The 17,344-nt window shown below is 34.2% G+C and overlaps 1 long non-coding RNA gene across 1 annotated transcript in view; it reads right to left on the bottom strand.

Moving 5' to 3' along the window:
* Positions 1 to 17,344, bottom strand: part of LOC143225100 (uncharacterized) — a 24,758-nt gene extending 7,414 nt beyond the window's left edge. Inside the window, exons 1-2 of the long non-coding RNA XR_013013614.1 lie at positions 17,049 to 17,344; positions 10,005 to 10,057 (exon numbers count right to left, since the gene is read on the bottom strand). This is a non-coding gene — a long non-coding RNA (uncharacterized LOC143225100). The remainder of the gene's footprint in view (positions 1 to 10,004; positions 10,058 to 17,048) is intronic.

Here is a 17,344-nt window from a genome sequence, read left to right as displayed (position 1 = left end):
GTTTACGTTTCGCACTGCACAATGTGTTTCACACAAAATATGTTTCACTCACACATCACAGCCTGGCATGGCCAGGTGGTTTAAGCTACTCGACTCGTAATCTGAGGGTCGCAGGTTCGAATCCTCGTCACACCAAACATGCTCGCCTTTTCAGTCATGATGGTGTTATAATGTGACGGTCAATCTCACTATTCGTTGGTAAAAGAGTAGCCCAAAAGTTTGCGGTGAGTGGCGATAACTAGCTGCCTTCCATTTAGTCTTATACTACAATATCAGGGACGGCTGGTGGAGATATCCTTCGTGTAGCTTTGCGCGAACTTCAAAACAAACCAAACTCACACATCAAGGTATTGAGTTATATCGTACCGGTCATGTTTCTTATATTTTATGTTTCTTTGTAATTGTTGTTGTTTTTGTGAGGTTTTTCTTTTCGTGAATGATATTATTTTTATACAATGATAAATAGGACTCACACATCATAAAGAATAGTTAATCATTTTGAATCATGGAATGAGAATTCTCAGTCAGTTGATGAATCATTTTTACCAGTCTTTACAAAGAAACAGAGTGTAGCATTTTATAACTGGTAATTAACTGAAAGTAAAAGATATACTGCACGTTTCATCAGGCTGTGACTGGACATAAAAATTACCTACGTCACAAAGTAACATCATTTCTTCTCCTTGTTTTTGTTATGTTTATGTATGTGAGAAATTGAGGGATATTGACCTTCAAACAATACCCGAACAAATACTTCCTCCTAACGATGAATAGGACGGATGCAAGCAAGATCTGTTTAACATGATTTGTAGGTAGTCACCTTAATAAACACAACAAAGACTGCAAGTACACTGCAGAAATACTTACGGGTTGTTAAAACGACTTTCATATAGAAAATACAATGTTAACGCTTCAACCTATATATAATGTATTTGAACAGTTAAGAGCAAACCGAGCCACGTATTGATGGGTATTCTTACAGTAAAAGATTAACAACAGGTATGATCATTAACACCTCAATGGCAACATGTAAAAAAAAGGGAATTTTTTCTGACAGTAAAAGCTTCCAATATGTTATTTCCAGCATTAATTATTTTTCTTCTGAGTACAACTGCGAATTTTCTGGATATTATGATTATAGCATTTAGCTAAATCCCCATTTTCAGTTTCCACATATGCAGTTGCATCAAAAATAACTAAGGATAATTAATATATTTTTCTATAAATAAATCTGTCTGTTTCGTCCATACCTGAAAGCACGTAAAAACTTATTTGTTGACTATGAAATTGACTACTGTTTGATATATGAAACACAGTTTTTGAAAAGAATTATAGAAAACATCAAGGAAAACAAACATTTATACAATTCTATTTGTTATAGAGAGCGCAGCCAATCATTTATAAACAAAAACAAAAACTCGAAGTATTTCTGAAAACAGTTTAATTAAAATAATGTCATCAATTCTCCCCCACCTACGTAAGTTTCTGTTTGTGTCTGTGTGAGATTACAAATTTGAAAATAAATTATTTGAGACCTGGCTTGGTCAGGTGGTTAAGGCACTCGACTCGTAATTCGTAGTTCTTGTGTTCGAATCCCTGTCACACCAAGCATGATCGCCCTTTCAGCTGTGGGGGCTTTATAATGTTACGGCCAATCCCACTATTCGATGGTAAAAAAAAGTAGTCCAAGCGTTTGCGGTGGGTGGTGATGACCAGCTACCTTCCCTCTAGTCTTACAGTGTTAAATTAGAAGCGGCTAGCGCAGATAACCCTCGTGTAGCTTTGCGTGAAATTCAAAACAAACCAAACCAAATGTATTTGATGCTTGGTACAAACTACTCGAACTAATCGAGCCAATGACACATGTATGCTATTTTGTCACTTTTTTTGTGACATTTACTTCACTCTTGGATAAAACAAGAAAAAACATTCAGACTCGTTTTGGGAATATGACTTTCTCGTGACCATTAAACCATTACTCATTAAAATCTCAAAGGTAATTCTAACAAAATGCACTGTTTAACTAGTCAAACAATCTCTAGTATTCACCCACAGTTTTTAACACAACCGCATGCTATTTAACCAGTTACACAATCTCAATACTACTTCACAAGTTTTAATGTTAACACAATCATATAATGTTCAACCAGTCAAAAAAATTCGTATATTACATCAAAGTTTTAAAACAATACACTGTTTCACCAGTCAGACCGTCTCGAGTATTAATCAGTGATGTCGAGAAAACCCACTTGTAGAGAAATATATATGTATATATATCTCGAGTATTACATCACAGACTAAGCATAGTAAAATACTTGTAAGAAAAAGAATTTGCAACCGAACTATTATACATAATATCATTGATTGGATGTATTAGCAACGTGTAAAGTAGTATTAAATCCAAAACTTAATTTAAATTACGTTAAAACAGTAAACAGGAATAAAGTAAAAGAGAAGAAAGTGTCTTTGTTTGTAACATTAGTAAGAATCCTTATTGAAAAATACATGTCTGCATTTACATTATGTCTTTATAAAAATAATATTTTTGTAAAATATCTTACGCGACATTTCTATTGGGGTGCCTTTAGTAAACACCTATCATTAACTGTCCATTTTATTTTAATGGTTGTTGAGATTTTGAATTTTTAACTTTACTTTGAATTAGTTTAAGCATTCAACCTTTACATTTAGACTAAAACGTGAAACATGATATCGTTTTTGTTTGTTTGTTTTTAAGCTGTAGAATGGGCTATCTGTACAGTGCTTACCACGGATATCAAGACCCGATTTTCAGTGTGTTATAACCCCGAGTTGACACTTTTAGGTGTGTTTGTTTACGAATGTTTTCTGTTTTCACATAAGTTCTTGAGTCTCCCGTTTCCAGGGATTAAACTCTTATGTTCTAGCGTTGACGAACACATAATAGGGACAACTGAGATTCAATTGTTTCAAACTAGTTTGTAATGTCAAGAGGTATACTTCGATTTATCACTGTATTGTTTTGGTCAGAAGGATATCACTCAAAGTGTATGGTGTTTTGGTGCTATAACTATTGTGACCAATGACTTAATTTTTATTTAGTGCAATTTTTGTTGTCAAGTGTTTATCCGAATGTTTGGGAAAGACTCTATCATATGAAACTCCTCAAGAAAACCGACACCTATGTCATTGAAGGTTTGACCCAGTAATTCTCTGTGCTGTTGAAAGCGATGCAAGTGGAGACTCTCGGGTCAGAGTTATACTACACTCAAAGAATCTTTGTAGTTTTTGTTACTTTAAGGTATTTTAACATACATTATATGGAATGTACCTTACAAACATGATTTTCAAACCAATTTCAATGTATATAACGTTCCTTAGCTTTCTTTCTATTGACACTGATCCCCCTTTACGAAAAATATACCAAAGTATATGCACACTTTAAGTCACTAAAATTTGGCCCAATAATTTACACCTTTCGCTTTCTAAGGTAATACACAAATCTGAAAAAGGTAAAAACACGAATTGAATATGCAACCTCAAAATCAAAGTACAGGAATGTTAATTAATTACAATATAAACTCAGTGATAAATATTGTTAAATTATGATGAGCAAAGAATTGAAAGATGAAATACGAATATTAGAAATTTTAATTTTTAGATTTGAAATATAACGTAACTTAGGTAATATAAGTTAAGCATATGTACAATAGCTTTGAATGTGGTCGATAAAAACAACAATGGCCTTAGATGGACTGTTTAGAGTCTAGTGGCTTACACTTATCCTGTACAATAAGATATTTATAGTCTAGTGGCTTACACTTATCCCGTACAACAAGATATTTATAGTCCAGTGGCTTACACTTATCCTGTACAATAAGATATCGCAATCTGATATTTTCAATTTGTAGACTGTTGATGTCAAGTATATCCTTATGTAAATGTATGAACTTTATAATTTAATTTGTTTCATGTACTTATTATCATATCATATTCGTTAGATCATAAGAACTTTGTTTTTAATTCCGTGCAAAGTTACACGAGAGCTATCTGCGCTAGCCGTCGCTAATTTAGCCAGGTCTTGGGCTACTGTTTTTCCTGTGAATAATGGGACTGACAGTCACATTATAATTCTCTCACAGCTGAAAGGGCGAGCATGTTTGGTGCGACGGAAATTAAAGCCCGCGATTCTCAGATTGCGAGTCGAGCACCCTAACCGCCTTGCCTGCTGGGCGAACTATTGAATACACAGCTTGAATGTTTTCGTGATTCTATCCTATCTTTTCAATAAAACTTTCTGGTATATTAAAAAAAACATGCATTAAAAACTCGACAAACCTAATTCTTAAAAACCTTCACTCATAGGCAATATCAATACGTTATTTTTGGTTTTACGGGTCATACACGGTAAGTAAAACATCGTGGCACGTAAACTGACATATGTAATTTATTAAAAAGTAACCTGTTTATTACAAGTTTATAAAAACAAATATTTATACCTGTAGGCAGAATAAGCTTTAATCCTCATGCTATTAAATATTATCCATTAATAACATAAGCTTTGTAAAAAAAAAAAGACTTTTCATACTCCACGTTCGTGTGCAACAACATTAATAGCTTATTCGTGGCTGGTTCATTTGCCAGATTGATTGTATGCACTAGTAGAAAATGTCATCATAGAAAAACGCTTCTAAAGTGAAATTAATGTGCAGCACTTTGCTAAACTTATATTTAACCGGTTGTTTGTACATACACGTGCTTATGCTATTGATCAATTCCAATATGTCATACAACCGTATCGGTATAAAGTGTAATACTTGCATTCCTTGTATGTATGTTTTGGTAATAATTGTAACTATAATATTCTTGTTGTTGTTTGTATTTAAGCACAAAGCTACACAATTGGCTGTCTGTACTCTGCCCATTACGGGTATCGAAACCCGAATTCTAGCGTTGTAAGTCCGCAGACATACTGCTGCGCCACTAGGGGTGGGGTAACTGTAACAGCAGTTACATACCATGTAAAAAAACAAAAAAAAACGTTTACCATATTAGTTTGTAAATGTATTGGTATAATTTATTAAATACCCATACAGAAATTACGACACATCGGAATGCAAGAAGAATTATCTCTTGTGAAATGGGCAGACACAGAGCTAATGTGGAAAATTTTTTTCAATGTTTAAAACAAATATATTCCTTACAGAAAGAAAATGGCAGATCCAATTAACAAACCAGGTTGGCTCATAAAGGGTATAACAAATAAAATTAAAGAAACGCATCACAAGTTTAAAAAAAAATTAAATTGACTGGTATTATAGAAGGTCAAGAAAGCTGGTATAACAGGAAATTAGTACACCGAAAAAGATGTATGAAAAACATTTAATTTAAAATACATTAGGGGTAAACAAAATATTAGGATGGGAATAGGACAAACGAAGACTTGTATGGCTACGTTATTAAATTCTGCCTTTTCTTCAGATTTTACTAATGAAGACTTAAGCAGTATCCCTCATCTTGAACAACTGATAGATGAAAATAAAGTTGAGTAAATCAGTAGCGTAAATTCAGAGCTTGTTAAAATAAAATTAGAACTTTCAAGAATAGTAAGGTTCCCGGATCATATACTATTTCTCTCACGGTTTTATAAGACGTTAAGCACTGAATATGTGAACCATTTGCAACAGTTTTTAGTTAGCTTTGAATGGTGTGCAAGTACAAACAAATTGGTTTGTTTGTTTGTGAGTTTTGCGCAAAGCTATACGAGAACTATCTGCGCTAGCCCGTTCCTAATTTAGCAGTGTATTTATAATACACTTTGTTTGTATTTGTTTGTTTTTTAATTTTGCACAGAGATACACTAAAGCTATCTGCGCTAACCGTCCCTAAATTAGCAGTGTAAGATTTGAGGGAAGGCAGCTAGTCATCATCACACATCACCAACTATTGGGCTACTATTTTCCCAACGAATAGTGGGATTGACCGTCACTTTATAAAGCCCCCACACCTGAAAAAGTGAACATGTTTGGTGTGACAGAAACTCATACACGCGACCCTCAGATTGCGAGTCGAATGTCCCAACCACTTGGTCGTGCTGAGATCCAACAGATTATAAATTAGTTAATGTTACTCTTATCTTCCAATGAAGTAATAGAAGTTGTCCTAATAATTATAGGCCTAGTAGTCTTTCATCAGTTGTGGGAAAAGTTTTGGAAAGTGTGATAAAAACATTTTGCAAAGTTAATTGACAAAATTTACAGTTTTATCAGATAGTCAGCATAATTTTACTAAGGGAAAACTTGACTTACAAATCTTTTGACGTTACTGTATGTGTAGATGAGATTAAGGGTGTGGATTTGGTGTATCTAGATTTTCAGAAAGCATTTAACAAAATACCACATAAAAGGCTTGTAAAGAAACTCATCTCTATAGGTGCGGGAGATAAAGTAACTATCTGTATAGAAGATCAACTTGTGGAAGAAAGCAGAAGGTTGCTATAAATGGAGTCCAGTAAAACTGGATTAATATTACAAGTGTGGTACCTCAGAGTTCAGTCTTAGGACCTATGCTATCTTTGATTTATATCAATGACATAGATATAAAAAAAGTTCAATAAATTATTCAAATTTACTGACGATATTAAAAGTTTTTGGGTGTTGCTAACTGTGAAGAGGGCGCTGCTGCTTTACAAAAGGGTTTAGATCATTTAGTGGCAAATAAATGGCAAATATATTTTAATTATGATAAATGTAAAATATTGCATGTGGGTTATCATAATTTGAATTATAAGTATAATTTAAATGATAATAATCTGAACAGTGTCATGAAAGAAAAGGATCTTGGTGTAATAGTTGATCAGTCTCTTAAGCCATCCAGTCTTAAGTACGCTCTTGCTAGTGATAGGACAAATAGGATTTTAGATTGTATTTACAGAAATATTGAATACAAGCCTAAAGAGGTTATAATTTCTTTGTATAGGTTACTGGTTAGGCCACACATGGAGTATTTTGTTTAGTCTTGTTTGTTTGTTTGTTTTTTACCTTAGAATAGATATTAAATTGTTGGAAAGGGTTCAGAGGAGGGTTACCAAAATGGTACTTGGGAAAGAGGGGTTGTCATATGAGGAAAGATCAAGATCCTTAAAATTGTTTTCTCTTGAGAAAAGAAGAGTCAGAAGGGATCTTATTGAAGTGTTCATGATTGTAAAAGGAATTTATAATGTTGATGCATCAATAATTTTATCATATTTAACAATGCAAATTGTATAACTAGAGGACACAAACATAGTAGACAAAGTAGAAGTCATCTTCAGATCAGATAATTTTATTTTTCAAACAGGGCGGTTGGCCTATGGAATTGGTTGTTTTCAGATGTGGTTGAAGCAATAAATCTGTGTGTGTATAAAAGAAAGTTTCATAGATATATGATTGATAAAGTTTGACTTTGTTTTCTTTTATTTAATATTTTTAATATTGGCTTAGAAGATTGGACAGCCCAAATGGACCAATAGGTCCTTCATTGTCCCTAAACATTATGCTAACTATGTTATATACCTTCGGCTAAGACAACATATGAATTTTAAGAATTAGGCACTTCTCAATAAACAAGTAAACCATCTCTGTAAAGGTTTCTACTGACAGTTTTTCAAGTTACCATGACCCAAACTTCTCTGTTTAGTGTCCATAAAATTCCTTTACGGACATTCCTCTGTGATCTTTTGTTTTATAGATTTCCTTGCTACCGTGTGACTAAATCTTCTGTTTAGTTTCCATAAATTTAACTTCAAGAACCATGTTTGGGTGTTTCTTTGTATCTCTTTACTTTACAGGGTTTCTTGTTACCATGACTGGAACTCCTCTATATTAGTTTCTGTAAAACTACCCTAAGAAACCATGTTTTAGTGTTCCTATGTGACTATTTGATATATAGGTTGTTTTTTAAGTTACCATGGTATTAAACTCCTTTGTTTTGTTTTCATAAAATTTTCTGAAGAACCATGTCTTAGTGTTTTTCTGTAATCCAGATTTAAAAAAAAATTTGGTTTATCATAGGTTTGAAAGAAAAATATCGAAAAATGCGTTCAAAATTATTTGACTAAGTATTAGAATGCGTGATGGTACATAACAATGAGACTGAAGGTAGATTATGAACTTATAACGCTAAAATTCGGGGTTTTATTCATGTAGTGGATACAGTAGAGACAGCCCTTTAAACAGCTTTGTGATTAATTGCAAAGAAATAAAATAAATTGTTTTACTTTCCTTCACCCCCTTTGTCAGCGCACGTTAATTATACAGTCGTTTCTAAATCTCTCTCCACTCCACTACACGTATGATATATTTGTCTCTGACTAAACAAGTCTACTTTTGGAAAGCGTTCGGGTAATAGTTTATTATTTCTGTTATCACTGATTGTTTAACTTCCACATTTCTAGACACAATGAATTTATCAATGAATGATATATTCGTGCTCATCCTGAGTCCACTTCACGCATAAGTTTGGTCAATGAATGATAAATCCGTGTTCTCTCACTCCATTATACGCGTGGATTCAGTCAATGAATGATATCCCCGTTTTCGCTCTCGCTTCATTATAGAAGTGAATTTAGTCAATTTATTTAGCTATCATTCACTTATGCCTTTGCTTTGCTTTTTTTTAATTTCGCGCAAAGCTACTCGAGGGCTATCTGCGCTAACCGTCCCTAATTTTGCAGTGTAAGACTAGAGGGAAGGCAGCTAGTCATCACCACCCACCGCCAACCCTTGGGCTACTCTTTTACCAACGAATAATTGGATTGACCGTCACATTATAACGCCCCCATGGCTGAAAGGGCGAGCATGTTTTGTGCGACCGGGATTCGAACTCACGACCTCAGATTACAAGTTGAACGACTTAACCCACCTGGCCATGCCGGGCCGATCATTCACTTATGATCAAAGCAAGCTATGTGCAAAAATTAGCATTAAAAGTAATCCAGTAACGATCATGGCTAATTTCGTATATCACTTTAATTTGTCGTTTGGATACTGTTAGCGATATTTTTGGCCGTATTCTTAAAATTATTTCTCAAGTTTTGGTCATTTTAGGAGATTTAGGCTGTTCCTATCTTTACATATTAAACTAACAATGTAAAATAATCCTGGTAATAAAATTATATCTAGTTATATAAATATACATCAATAAGAATAATTCTAAACAATTACTGACCCTAATATTAAAGAAAATATATAAATTACGAAATGTATAAAACTAATTGTTTGCTTCATACCCTATCCGTAGGCGGTCTTACCTTCTGGGCAAACTTGGAAAATGCCTGGAGCCTCACACTTGGCATAACCCCCAGTGCTATGCCTTTTAATATACTTCTAAATTTTTTTGTCATTATTTGGCCCTATTTACTGAATTCTGCCCAGGATTCCAGAATGACTAAGACAGCCCTGACGCTATCACTGATAACCTGTTCCTGTAAATTTGTATAAAACTCCGTAACAATGGCAGCATCCAATGAAAGCACATTAAACAGTCTAATCGTGTAAATGTGGAACAGTTTAACATTCGAAAGAATTTAGTACGATACACGTTATTGTTTAACTATAGACTTGGTAACAGGATAGTGCAGATAGTATAGCATAAACGCTTCTAAACGTTTATTTTAGATTTTCCAGCAAGCCTACACAAAGAATTGTCTGAGCAAAACTACCTTTAATTTTGAGCAGACAAACTAAAGACAAAGGCAACTACTTAACGTCACTCACCGCCAACTTTGGGATACTCTTGTTAGATTGAATTATAGAATTTGACCGGCAATCTTAGATTTCACCTATAGTCACAAAGTGGATAGCACATTTTTGCGAAAACGGGAAACGAACCCCGTGTGCTCGGATTAACAATCCGAGCACGTGAAACACTACGCCTTAAAATGTGGCTATGAAAGTAAAAACGTAGTAAATTGCGAAATAAATTAAATCACACAATAAACAGCAAAAATATTAATACTCTAATAAACAATAATTTACTAGACATACCTCTTCCATATCTTGCATTTGTAACTAACCTTCATAGGAAATGTAGTTAAACCCTAAGATGTAGTAAAATAATAAAAATTAAACAGAGTAATATAAAGAATCAATTAATGAACACAAGCCAATGTAACAAAACTAATACTTAATGATTACCACATAAATAACTGTTAACTACAGCTTGTGAGAACTTAAAATTGTACGAAGTAAAGCTAATAGTATAGTTAGAGTTGTTCATTATTATCTTGAAAAATTAGTTCAAATATTTGTTTGTTTTTGAATTTCGAGCAAGGCTACTCGATGGCTATCTGCGCTGGTCGTCCCTAATTTAACAATGTAAGACTAGAAGGAAAGCAGCTGGTCATTACCATCCACTGCCAACTCCTGTGCTACTCTTTCACCAATGATCACGTGGGACTGACCGTCACATTATAATGCCCCGACGGCTGAAAGTGCTAGCGGCATTCAGATTACGAGTCGAGCGGCCTAACCATCTGGACATGCTGTGTTGTAGTTAATATATTACAGTGCAAATATGACAGTTTCGAAAATGTATTATTGGTATTATGAAAATGGTTTTACGCTATCTTCTGATACCACGGTCAGTAGCAAAACAATTATGGTATTTATTGTGTTCATCACTAGAACAGAGATATGATTAGAGATTTCTAATGTTAAAATTCGGCCCTCGACTCCATGTGATGATCAAAGCCCAGATAATGCATTATGTATTTTTTACTAATAAATACACCACTAAATAACACCAGCAATTAACGTAATATTTAATCATTTTAGTGTCCAAAGTTAAAGATAAAAAGCTAAGATAAACCTTGTTTGTGAAAAGTAAATTTATAAGTTACGTTCATATGAGAAGTATATATCATAACACTTATTTTGGGACCGGCATGGCCTAGTGTGTTAAGGCGTTTGACTCGTAATTCGAGGGTCGCGGGTTCGAATCCCAGTCACACCAAACATGCTCGCCCTTTCAGGCGTGGGGGCGTTATATGTGACAGTCAATCCCACTTGGTAAAAGAATAGCCCAAGAGTCGGCGATGGACGGTGATGACTAATTGCCTCCCCTCTAGTCTTACACTGCTAAATTATGGATGGCTAGCGCAGATGGCCCTCGGGTAGCTTTGCGCGAAATTCAAACAAATGCAAACACTTATTTTGGATATTTGTATATGGAAATTAACACTTTATTGCTTCAAAATTACAAACATGTCTTACTGAAAGCTTTGTAATTAAACTTTAGGTTAAATATAATATATGTAAAAACCAGGTAATTTACGTTGTTTTAGTGAAAGATAATTTTTTGGGGTTATTTTTTCCTTTTTGAGTGAAAGTAGTGAGTTCTGATGATTAAATTTGTTTGGCATTTGTCATTAAAACCTTGATAATATAAGAAATGAATACTATAAATACAACTCCAAAAGCACCTAATGTGCATAGCTTTATTACAGTCTTCCATAGTCAGACTGGTTATGAATGAAAATTCAAATCTGAATAAATATAAGTCCGTAAATTACAATCCTGCACTCGATAAATACACGTAAGCCAAATTGTACAAATATGATGTTGAGTAAAAAAACACATAAATTAAATTGTTTATTGTTAAACAATGATGACAAATGTCATAACAATGTCCTTCTTTGTCAAAATTAAGTGACGTTAATTTACCATCTTAAAGTTACTTATCGAAGGTTCATTTCAGCCTTGCCAAGTAAGAACAGTATGAACATTACTAAAATAAAATAAAATATTCTTTTTTGCTTCGAAGTCAGTAATTTCCTCTCTTCATACATTGGAATTACAGGCGCGAGTCTCACTTTACAAGACGTATGACATTAGTCTACGAATCGTACGCCACTGTTTTCTTTCATTCTCCACTATTCGATTGGCATTGGTTTACGATTGATACATCTGTGTTTCATTCCTCTCTTCAGTACCCGATTGCTGTTATTAGTCTGTGAATGATATGCCAGTTCTTTACTTTTATTTCTGACCCTTTCCACTATGTGTATAACATTGGTCTATGAATGATGTATATATCAGATTTTCTCTCTCCTTTTCTCTACTATGTGTATGATACGAATGATATATCAGTTTTTCTCTCTACTATAGGCATGACATTAATCTGTGATGTCCAAGTTTACTCTGTCCTTAAGTATCTTCACCTATTTACATACAATGATTGAATGATGATTGAATTGCATTCCTGTCATATGTTCTCTAATTTTGGATTTATATTTCTGTCCACAAGTTGTTAGTATTTAAGGAAATCGACGTATATCTTTTGTTGTCGTGTTTTTCTTTGTTTGTACGCGTTACATCTGTAATTTATCCGGTTGTTAAATACAAAGTTTCAACTTGTTCAGGACAAGCAATAATGCAGCCTATAATCTGGTGTGAAAAATTTACGAATGACTGCGCAAAGTCGAAATATTACAGTAATAACCATAGTTTTTTATTACACACACACACACACATATATATTCAGATTCTAAAAATCAAAAATGAAAGCCTGTTTGGTTAATACATTTTAATAAAAATTTACAGTTTGTCAATATTTTACTTATTGTTCCTCAACACGAAGCCCTTTGAGCAAAGTGTACTAAATTTACCTGGTTCAGCGCTACAAGTTTTTATTTTTTTATTTCAGGTGTCTGAACTTTTAGAGACCGCCCTCTATTGCAAAAAGGTTGACTAGAACTAATTACATGCCAACATTAAAGACACTATCATAAATCTTTCACGGTTTGTAAGCAGGGTGGATTTGTCAAACTAAATGAAGGATAACCAATATGCAGGCTTCCAAATTGTTCTTCTAAATAAAATTAAAATATTGATTTATAGCCTCTCGCGTTTGTCCAACACAAACACACAAACACCCTCCTTCTTTAACAAACTTCTTAGTATCACCTTGTTGCACGTTCAAAATATTAACTAATAATTTTATTTCTTTGTCTAAATGTTTAAGTATAAAAAGCGCATGAGAAATATGCCTGTCTCATAGGAATAATTATTTTCAAATCAAGACCAATATAAGTATCCCCTTCAAGTGATACTAAGAACGAAATACTAGTTGTCTTTCCTGCTAAATATCCATAGTTAAATCTAAGTGTTATCTTTGTGATTTCTACTGTGCTTTTTTAATCGGTTATAAAGATTCGTTTCCAAGAAAATAGGGCACTAAAAAAGTGAAGGTATATCTCCAAATATTGCAGTAATAACGTATCAGATACTTTTAAACCTGTTATTACTAACATAGGCAGGCCTGGCATGCCCAAGCGCGTAAGGCGTGCGACTCGTAATCCGAGGGTTGCGGGTTCGCGCCCGCGTCGCGCTATACATGCTCGCCCTCCCAGCCATGGGAATGTATAATGTGACGGTCAATCCCACTATTCGTTGGTAAAAGAGTAGCCCAAGAGTTGGCGGTGGGTGGTGATGACTAGCTGCCTTCCCTCTGGTCTTACACTGCTAAATTAGGGATGGCTAGCACAGATAGCCGTGGAGTAGCTTTGTGCGAAATTCCAAAACAAACTAACATAGGCACATCATGCATTTTTTTCATTAGGTCTCGTTTCAACTGGCATGGTACATTTTGTTCCAGAATCTTACAATAATGGGAAAAGAATTAATTATTCATTTATTTTACTATTCATTGAAAATTATTTAATTTCTGCAGAGTATACCAGACATAATACTAGAAATAACCGATCATATAACACCAACATTTTTTTATTTAATTATACACTCAACGTTTCGCTTTACAACTTCTCCAGGAACGTTCACTAAAACATATACCGAAACTGACAGCTTTGAACTGTCCACTAATTGTTTTTCTACTGAACGTTCCTGAAGAAGCAGTAAAGCGAAACGTTGAGTGGTTAATTAAATAAAAACAGCATTTTCGTGTTAAAAGATCGTTTATTTCTAGTATTAATATTCATTGAAGACATGGCACTTAAAAAGATAAAAAAGAATCCATAAATTATGTTGACGATGTACGTCTTTTTTGGTATCTTGCTCTAACGAAGAACGTTATTCATTAATTAGATTGCATCTTAGATTTTCTAAAAACTCTAACTTACTTGCTTCAGCGTAATTTATACGCTTCAAATAGAACCGAAGTGGTGTATCAGTGGGCACGTTTAGGGGATAATAATTCTAGAATCCGAGGTTACATCCTCGCAGAATACATAGTGCAGGTAGACTGTCGTGTAAGCTCTACAACAAATAGTAAGGCGTGCGACTTCATTAGTTTAGGCCTTACTGACAGCAACTCACGTGTTGTTACCATAGCGATACCACTTTATTGTCACTGTTCGTAGTTCATGGATTATCAGATTTGCTTTACAATTTTGTTGTAAGTTTTGATAACTTTGTTTCGTAAATATTGCTTCAACTTAACGGTTACTTTTATGACTAAACTTTCATGAACTTTGCTTGACTTTCTTATTTCGTCAATATCAATACACGAAGATTTGTGGGTTATAGCTTCGTTTCTATTGTGATTATTATGGAAAAATGAATGGTTCTTTAGTATATCAATTGTTAGAGTCAGTTTTTTAAGACTGGTTAATGGTGTTACTCAACGTTTACAAAAATTGCTTCATTTTTCTGGACCATGTTGTGAACTAAAAGATCCAAGGTTTGAATTGGAATGTCATTAACCAAGCCTAGATCTTTTCAGGCGAGAGTGACAATAAATTTCGTTTTCTCATTTCAAGCCAGAAGAGTATCCTCGTGACAGTTTACCTGAGCTTTAAGTTTGTTTTTGGTTTTTTTAATTTCGCGCAAAGCTACACGAGGACTATCTGCGCTAGCCATCCCTAATTTAACAGTGTAAGACTAGAAGGAAGACAGCTAGCCATTACCACCCACTGTCAACTTTTGGACTACTCTTTTATTCATGAATAGTGAGATTACCCGTCACATTATAACGCCCCCACAGCTGAAAGAGGGAGCATTTTTGGTGTGACGGGGATTCGAACTCGCGATCCTCCGATTACGAGTCGAGCGCTTTAACCATCTTTATTATCTTTCCACAAACCATGTGGTGTACGAGAATGTCGTTTCTGGTTTTCCAACTTTCGTTTTAACAAAATTCCATGTCTTTGTATGGATTTTGCCGCAGACTGTTGTGTTCCTGAATTCTCACCAGCTACAAGACTTCGCACTTTGCTTACAACTATTGGTGTACGACTTACTGCAAGTCTCTTTCTGAGTAATCGTGGAGTTCCAAATTGATCCACATTCATTTTTTTTTATGCTATAAAGCACACGTAATATTCCCGTCTTAGAAATTCTAAATCTTAGATCTGAACATTTTGTGACATAATATAGGCAGTGATTGTATATGGCGTGCTGAGATAGGACTTTAAAATTTTTTTGATATGATGCACTCAACCCTTTGCGCTCTTACATATATAAGTGCTATCTATTAAGTTGTGAATATTACTTGAATATATATATTTTCTTGTTAATATAACTTCATTAAGATTTCTACCTCTAAACTTCATAGAACTATTGTTCTTTCTCACCATTTATTAGTATTGCTTTAATTCTGTTGTGGGTAATGTAAATTACACAAGTTTCTCCAAAATCTTTCGATACCTGTCATTACAACTGGTTAACCATTTGAAGTATTGACTTTTATAGATATTTTTGGTATAAAAATGAAAGAATGTGAGATATTTTACAATATTTAGAGCCACATGTGATTTCAAGTGTACTTTTTGTTACTTTCTTAATGATCGGTGAAACAAAATGTTTAAAAATTCAAAACCGTACAAAAAATTTATATGGGTAAAATCGCTGGTCTAATTTGCAATGTACCAGTTCATTAAATATTACTTGGATACTAAAATTAAATCTTGAGTTCTCTTTATTTATTTTCAGATAAGTAAGTTTGTTCCACTGAAGAGATTCCACGATGTGAAAAGAAAAACACTGATTTTTTTTTTATCGGGAAAATAATAATATTGTTTTTCACTTGCTATTCTCGAAATAGTATCACATAGCGATGTTTTCAAAGTAATGCTAAAAACGATATAATCTTATTGTTATTTGTACGACATTAGTACCACCTAGTGAGAGGAAACATTGTTAATTATATATAAATTACATCAACGTTCATTCCATTGTTAAGTGCTTTGTTTCTATGTTGTTTGTCATTAAGTGTAAATCTTTGTTTGCTCAGCTCCACAAATATGTAACCTACAATGGATAACCAATCGTTAGATCTTTTCTAGACCATGGTAGTTTGCTATATTATGCAATTTAATGAGTAAAAACAAATAGGAACATTATATATCTTGGCATTGACAGCAAAAAAAAAAGACCCGTAAGTACATTATCTAACATTATATATATCTTTGAACACTCTACTCGGCATAACCTACAAAGATGTGACTTTTAAGGTTAAGTTTATGTGTTGCTTAAACCCTCAATCCTGACCAAATATGAATTCGTAAACATTAAAATCTTGACCAACCATGAATCCTCAAATAGCTATCAAATTCAGAAGAAGTAAGTTTGTCTATTTTAGAGCAGAGCCACATTGGGTATTTGCTCTGTCCACCACCGAGAATCGATCCCTAGATTTTAGCGTTGTAATTCCGGAAATTATTGCTGTCCCACTGGTCAACAGAGACAAGCAACTCAGAATGTGATATAGATCTGTAACTATAACATTCCAACGAAGCATAAATAATTAATTAAATTCCGATAAAACGTGTGTTTGTAAACTTTTAAATCCTAATCAGCTACAAATCTCTGAACTTTCACATCGGACCAAAATATGAATTCATAAACCATCAAATACTAGCTTACATACCCATGAATCTGTAAGCCTTCACATTTTAGCCAAGTATAAAAACTCGTAAACACTCAATCAAGTTCAGTAAATATATGAATCCCAGGATGCTCAAAATACAAGTACCAACTAAGTACGAATTCTCAGACCCTCAAATACCGACCAAGAATGTAATTGCTTCTTTACGATCAGTCAAGACGTAGAACTACTTCGAACAGCATACTCACCAAGTTGATGTACCACGTATTTAGCAAAGGATCAAGGAACCACACACGGTGCCGAAGCTAATGATTTATTGAAATTTACGTCCTTTTAGACACGCCTGCCTTAGGCTCTGCCACTTCTGCTCAGCCTGCTTGTGCACATCACGTTACCGAGCGAGAGACCCACCTCTGCGGAGCCTCCAACAGGATAATAATTATGAAGTCATTGCAAATTTCCCTTCGTGACATCGAATTAAAAGGGTTGTTATTAGGAAGCGATGAAGGGCCCACCGCGACGCCGGAAGGATGTACGATTGGCG

Source organism: Tachypleus tridentatus, chromosome 9 (genome assembly GCF_004210375.1).
Source record: "Tachypleus tridentatus isolate NWPU-2018 chromosome 9, ASM421037v1, whole genome shotgun sequence".
NCBI classification, from domain to species: Eukaryota; Metazoa; Arthropoda; class Merostomata; order Xiphosura; family Limulidae; genus Tachypleus; species Tachypleus tridentatus.
Note: the sequence above shows the minus strand (reverse complement) of the source record. Positions and strands in the feature narration are given on the sequence as shown.